Below are 6,293 nucleotides of genomic sequence, written 5' to 3' on the forward strand. Positions count from 1 at the left end.
TCTTTGATTGCCTTACTACATTCATCCGTCCACCATGGTACTGCCTTTCTATTCATTTTTCCACTACTTTTTGGGATACACTGCTCTGCCGCCTCAATTAAAATTGTTCTTATTTCATTATCCGTGGCTTCAATGTCCTCATTAACCTTTACTTTATCAATCTCCATTTCAACTATGTAATTAAAAACACTCCAATTTGCCTTACCAAGTATCCATCTATTCCCAGTCCCCCCGTGTTGCCATCTCCCTTAATAAAATTCTGTATTCTACTGGTAAGTGGTCACTACCAACTGTTGTATCCTCCCTCACCTCCCATTCACAACGGCTTGCAATGTTCCTACTCACCATAGTTAGATCAAGGGCTGACGTATTTCCAGTGTGTACATCTATCCTGGTTCCCCGCCCATCATTAAGACAGACCAGGCCCCTCTCCTCCATCAACTGTTCCACCACATCCCCATTTAGCTCATTTCTAGTGCCCCCCATAAAGTGCTGTGTGCGTTAAAATCACCACATAATACAATCTTACTACCCCCCATACCCTCTATGGCCAACAGCTTATTCAAATCCAATGCATTGCATGGGTTGTAATAATTAATAACACTTAGCTCACCTTCTCCTGTCCAGATTTCTATTGACACATACTCTTGGTTCTTTCCTATCCCAGCTTCCTTAAATGAGACATCCTCCCTTATAAATGAGGCACACCCACCTCCACCCCCCTCTGCTCGGTCACATCTAACACCCACATATCCTCTAATTCTAAAATCTAAATTTGGCCGCAACCATGTCTCCTGAACACACACACCACCTCAGGTTTGCTAGGCAAATCATCAATAAATTTCTTCAGTTCCTGCCCATTGGCCAGTAGACTCCTAGCATTCCACTGTAGGATAAAAACCATTACAAGGGCTATCAAGTACCTGGCTTCTCCGCTCTAGTCTGATAATACAGCTCCTTGCTTACATCCTCCCATGTCAAATCCTTCAGCCCTAGATTACACACTGCAGCTTTCACTATAATTTGTGTTCTCTCTGATTTGGACTTTACTTCCATTGTTGAATTCAAGACCGCCACGATAAATATCACTAATTTCTTCAAGTCAATTGTGATCTCCTGATTTATCCTATCCTTCCTACAGTGGTGCTTGAAAGTTTGTGAACCCTTTAGAATGTTCTATATTTCTGCATAAATATGACCTAAAACATCATCAGATTTTCACACAAGTCCTAAAAGTAGATAAAGAGAACCCAGTTAAACAAATGAGACAAAAATATTATACTTGGTCATTTATTTATTGAGGAAAATGATCCAATATTACATATCTGTGAGTGGCAAAAGTATGTGAACCTCTAGGATTAGCAGTTAATTTGAAGGTGAAATTAGAGTCAGGTGTTTTCAATCAATGGGATGACAATCAGGTGTGAGTGGGCACCCTGTTTTATTTAAAGAACAGGGATCTATCAAAGTCTGATCTTCACAACACATGTTTGTGGAAGTGTATCATGGCACAAACAAAGGAGATTTCTGAGGACCTCAGAAAAAGTGTTGTTGATGCTCATCAGGCTGGAAAAGGTTACAAAACCATCTCTAAAGAGTTTGGACTCCACCAATCCACAGTCAGACAGATTGTGTACAAATGGAGGAAATTCAAGACCATTGTTACCCTCCCCAGGAGTGGTCGACCAACAAAGATCACTCCAAGAGCAAGGTGTGTAATAGTCGGCGAGGTCACAAAGGACCCCAGGGTAACTTCTAAGCAACTGAAGGCCTCTCTCACATTGGCTAATGTTAATGTTCATGAGTCCACCATCAGGAGAACACTGAACAACAATGGTGTGCATGGCAGGGTTGCAAGGAGAAAGCCACTGCTCTCCAAAAAGAAAATTGCTGCTCATCTGCAGTTTGCTAAAGATCATGTGGACAAGCCAGAAGGCTATTGGAAAAATGTTTTGTGGATGGATAAGACCAGAATAGAACTTTTTGGTTTAAATGAGAAACGTTATGTTTGGAGAAAGGAAAACACTGCATTCCAGCATAAGAACCTTATCCCATCTGTGAAACATGGTGGTGGTAGCAGCATCATGATTTGGGCCTGTTTTGCTGCATCTGGGCCAGGATGGCTTGCCATCATTGATGGAGCAATGAATTCTGAATTATACCAGCAAATTCTAAAGGAAAATGTCAGGACATCTGTCCATGAACTGAATCTCAAGAGAAGGCGGGTCATGCAGCAAGACAACGACCCTAAGCACACAAGTCGTTCTACCAAAGAATGGTTAAAGAAGAATAAAGTGAATGTTTTGGAATGGCCAAGTCAAAGTCCTGACCTTAATCCAATGGAAATGTTGTGGAAGGACCTGAAGCGAGCAGTTCATGTGAGGAAACCCACCAACATCCCAGAGTTGAAGCTGTTCTGTACAGAGGAATGGGCTAAAATTCCTCCAAGCCGATGTGCAGGACTGATCAACAGTTACCGCAAACGTATAGTTGCAGTTATTGCTGCACAAGGGGGTCACACCAGATACTGAAAGCAAAGGTTCACATACTTTTGCCACTCACAGATATGTAATATTGGATCATTTTCCTCAATAAATAAATGACCAAGTATAATATTTTTGTCTCATTTGTTTAACTGGGTTCTCTTTATCTACTTTTAGGACTTGTGTGAAAATCTGATGATGTTTTAGGTCATATTTATGCAGAAATATAGAACATTCTAAAGGGTTCACAAACTTTCAAGCACCACTGTAGGTCCTTGGCTGTTTCGGATTGCTTCCCCACACCCTCTGACTGGTCTTACCATTCTAGCTGCCGCCGCATATGTGATCTTCCGTTGAACTCTCACCTGTTGAATTTCCTTCTGCCTTTTGAATTCATCACAACTTCTAAACGCTACACTGTGATCCCCCCCACAGTTGCAACACAGAGGCTTCTCTCGTGCACACTCAGAGTACTCATGATCTTCCCCGCATCTAGCGCACCTGCGTTTCCCATTACACACTTTTGCCACATGGCCAAACCTTTGGCATTTATAGCACCTCACTGGCCCAGCCACATATTCCCGCACCTTATAGCTTAGGAAAGCCAAAAACACATTCTGTGGCAATATTTCATCCTCAAATTCCAGCAGGACGCCTTCACTGTCTCTTCTTTCTCCATCCCGAGTTACTTGCATACGCTTCATTCCTCCCCCTTGCAGGTTATCCCTTATCTCCTCCATTGGCATTTCCACTGGGACTCCCCATATTACTCCTTTTTTAAATCGGCCCCTCACACCAACATAGCTAGCACTAACCACCTTTCGTTGCTCTATGGATTTCAAACCAAATGCACGTTCACTTTGTTCCCCATCTCTGCATATGATCAGCAAATTCCCGTCATTTAAGACCACTCCTCGAATAATGTCCCCCACCTCTTTCCTTAGTACCTTTGTTAGTGTGACAGGATTGATAGTTTTGAGTCCTCCCTGCTCATCAAATCTTAAGATGACCTTAAACTCAGTGTTTGTTTCCTCTCTGCCGTGTGTGCTTGTGTTTCTTACCAGAGTGCGAATTACCCCACCATAATTAGGGGGTACCATCATGGTCCACTATCATATCAATTGCGCCCCCCCCAACCCGGTCCCATCCCGTCTCGTCTATGGAAGTCGGTGTCAGTAACTCAACACAACTCTGAACAATAATTTTTAATGTCATTAAGAAGCATGACAAACCATACAGTACAACCACAGAAGAAAAACAGCAGTACAACCTGATAACCTTCTTTGTCAGAACAAACTGGGTATCAACACTATAAATGAGTCACATACAGTATATACACACATGCAGAACAGTCCTGCTGAATGTCTTGCTCTCTTTCGTCCTGCTGTGCCTCGCCTGTCTGCTGGGAACCCATTTTCTTTATTCACGTGAACAGTGTAAACCTAACTGCACCTACACTTGTACTGTAATTGTCTGTAGATCTTAGTGCTAATATTTACTACTTACTCTTTTAGCACCAAAAAAAATGCCTGATGTCTGGCCCTTTTCTTTTCCTCATGTTTGGCGTACTGTCTCTGTGAATAAACTCAAACAGGGTACTGAAGGCCTCTGCATGCTCTTGCGACAAGGCTTTCGCAGATAGCTTTTCGCAGACAGTTGTAATTTATTGTTGAGCGGGGAGAAATAGGCGTGCGCGATGTTATTCACCGCCACAACGCAAGGGGGCGCGAAGTCGCTAGGAGTAGTTGGTGGGTGTGGTTAGTGGAGTGTTTATCCTCCGGTTACTTATAATGACTAGAACTTTTTTTTTTTTTTATAATGACTAGAACTGGAGTCGTATAGATGTACGTACTTCCTCAATCAACCGCTCTTCATGCTGCTCCATCTTCGCTCATGTTTTTAAAAATGCCGGTCGTGAAAACAAACCAAACCGGGAAAGTAGGGAAGCGGAAGTGCGTGTACAGCGGATGTAGAGTGGACCAATCAGAGCCCTCTTGTCTGCGGCGCTGTCTGCGAGGCTTCTGCGGTGGTCACAATTTTTGGGAGGTGCGCGCAGAGCGTCTGCGAAGGTGGGGGGGGCTACGCAGACACTGTCTGCAACACCGTCTGCAAGGACTAGGTTGTCAGCATAAATTGGCCTTAAGATGAAACTATGAATATCTTAAAAATAATACAAAAGGAATGCAAGTAAAAATAATAGAAAACAAATTCAAATACTAGCATATGTACTAGGGGGCGGCACGGTGGTGTAGTGGTTAGCGCTGTCGCCTCACAGCAAGAAGGTCCGGATTCGAGCCCCGTGGCTGGCGAGGGCCTTTCTGTGTGGAGTTTGCATGTTCTCCCCGTGTCCGCGTGGGTTTCCTCCGGGTGCTCCGGTTTCCCCCACAGTCCAAAGACATGCAGGTTAGGTTAACTGGTGGCTCTAAATTGAGCGTAGGTGTGAATGTGAGTGTGAATGGTTGTCTGTGTCTATGTGTCAGCCCTGTGATGACCTGGCGACTTGTCCAGGGCGTACCCCGCCTTTCGCCCGTAGTCAGCTGGGATAGGCTCCAGCTTGCCTGCGACCCTGTAGAACAGGATAAAGTGGCTAGAGATAATGAGATGAGATGTACTAGGCTATTTTGCCTAGGCTAGCCTACTACCTGGCTCTTTTTATGTTGCCTCCAGAGGTTCTGATTGTAATTTTACATAGGCTTAGCTAGGCCTACATCAGAACTTTTTGTGCCTAATCACACACACACAGAGGATGGGCCTATGTGCCAAATTAATTTCAGAAGGGCACAATTTATTCATGATAAAATGAGAATGGAAACATATAGAGTTCTTCTCCTTTGAAATGAGAATCGTTTCTATACCACACTGTAATAAGCTTGATTTAAATAGAGACTTAGCTTATCTTGCTAACTAACGTTGGTAACTAACGTTAACGTCCGTCCGCTGTAGCCTGCTGGCCTCAGTGAGTAAGTAATTCAATGTATAAAGACGTGGTATGAGCTGAAAGAAGAACAAATCACTTTAATAAATGAAAGTTGTAAAATAACACACTTTCAACAGGCTAAAAGTTGGTTAGCAACTAACATTACCAATGCACGTCTTCTGCTGCAAACCATAGACTGAAAAATTGCTGCAAACCCATGGACTGTATCTGATGAATCCACTGAATACGGTGTGGACTGGAAGCTGTTGCTTCTAGCGCGTTCTAGCGCTGCGGTGACTAAAAATGGTAGCTACGGTCCACAATAGGGGTGTCTGTCTGAAATCGATTTACATTGAAATGTTCCTACAATAAAGGCCTCTGCATGCTCTTGCGACAAGGCTTTCGCAGATAGCTTTTCGCAGACAGTTGTAATTTATCGTTGAGCGGGGAGTAATAGGCGTGCGCGATGTTATTCACCGGCACAACGCAAGGGGGCGCGAAGTCGCTAGGAGTAGTTGGTGGGTGTGGTTAGTGGAGTGTTTATCCTCCGGTTACTTATAATGACTAGAACTGGAGTCGTATAGATGTACGTACTTCCTCACTTCCTCAATCAACCGCTCTTCGTGCTGCTCCATATTCGCTCGTGTTTTTAAAAATGGCAGTCGTGAAAACAAACCAAACTGGGAAAGTAGGGAAGCGGAAGTGCGTGTACAGCGGATGTAGAGTGGACCAATCAGAGCCCTCTTGTCTGCGAGGCTTCTGCGGTGGTCACAATTTTTGGGAGGTGCGCGCAGAGCGTCTGCGAAGGTGGGGGGGGCCGCGCAGAGCGTCTGCGAAGGTGGGGGGGGCCGCGCAGAGCGTCTGCGAAGGTGGGGGGGGCCGCGCAGAGCGTC

This window comes from Neoarius graeffei, chromosome 28 (assembly GCF_027579695.1).
Source record: "Neoarius graeffei isolate fNeoGra1 chromosome 28, fNeoGra1.pri, whole genome shotgun sequence".
NCBI classification, from domain to species: Eukaryota; Metazoa; Chordata; class Actinopteri; order Siluriformes; family Ariidae; genus Neoarius; species Neoarius graeffei.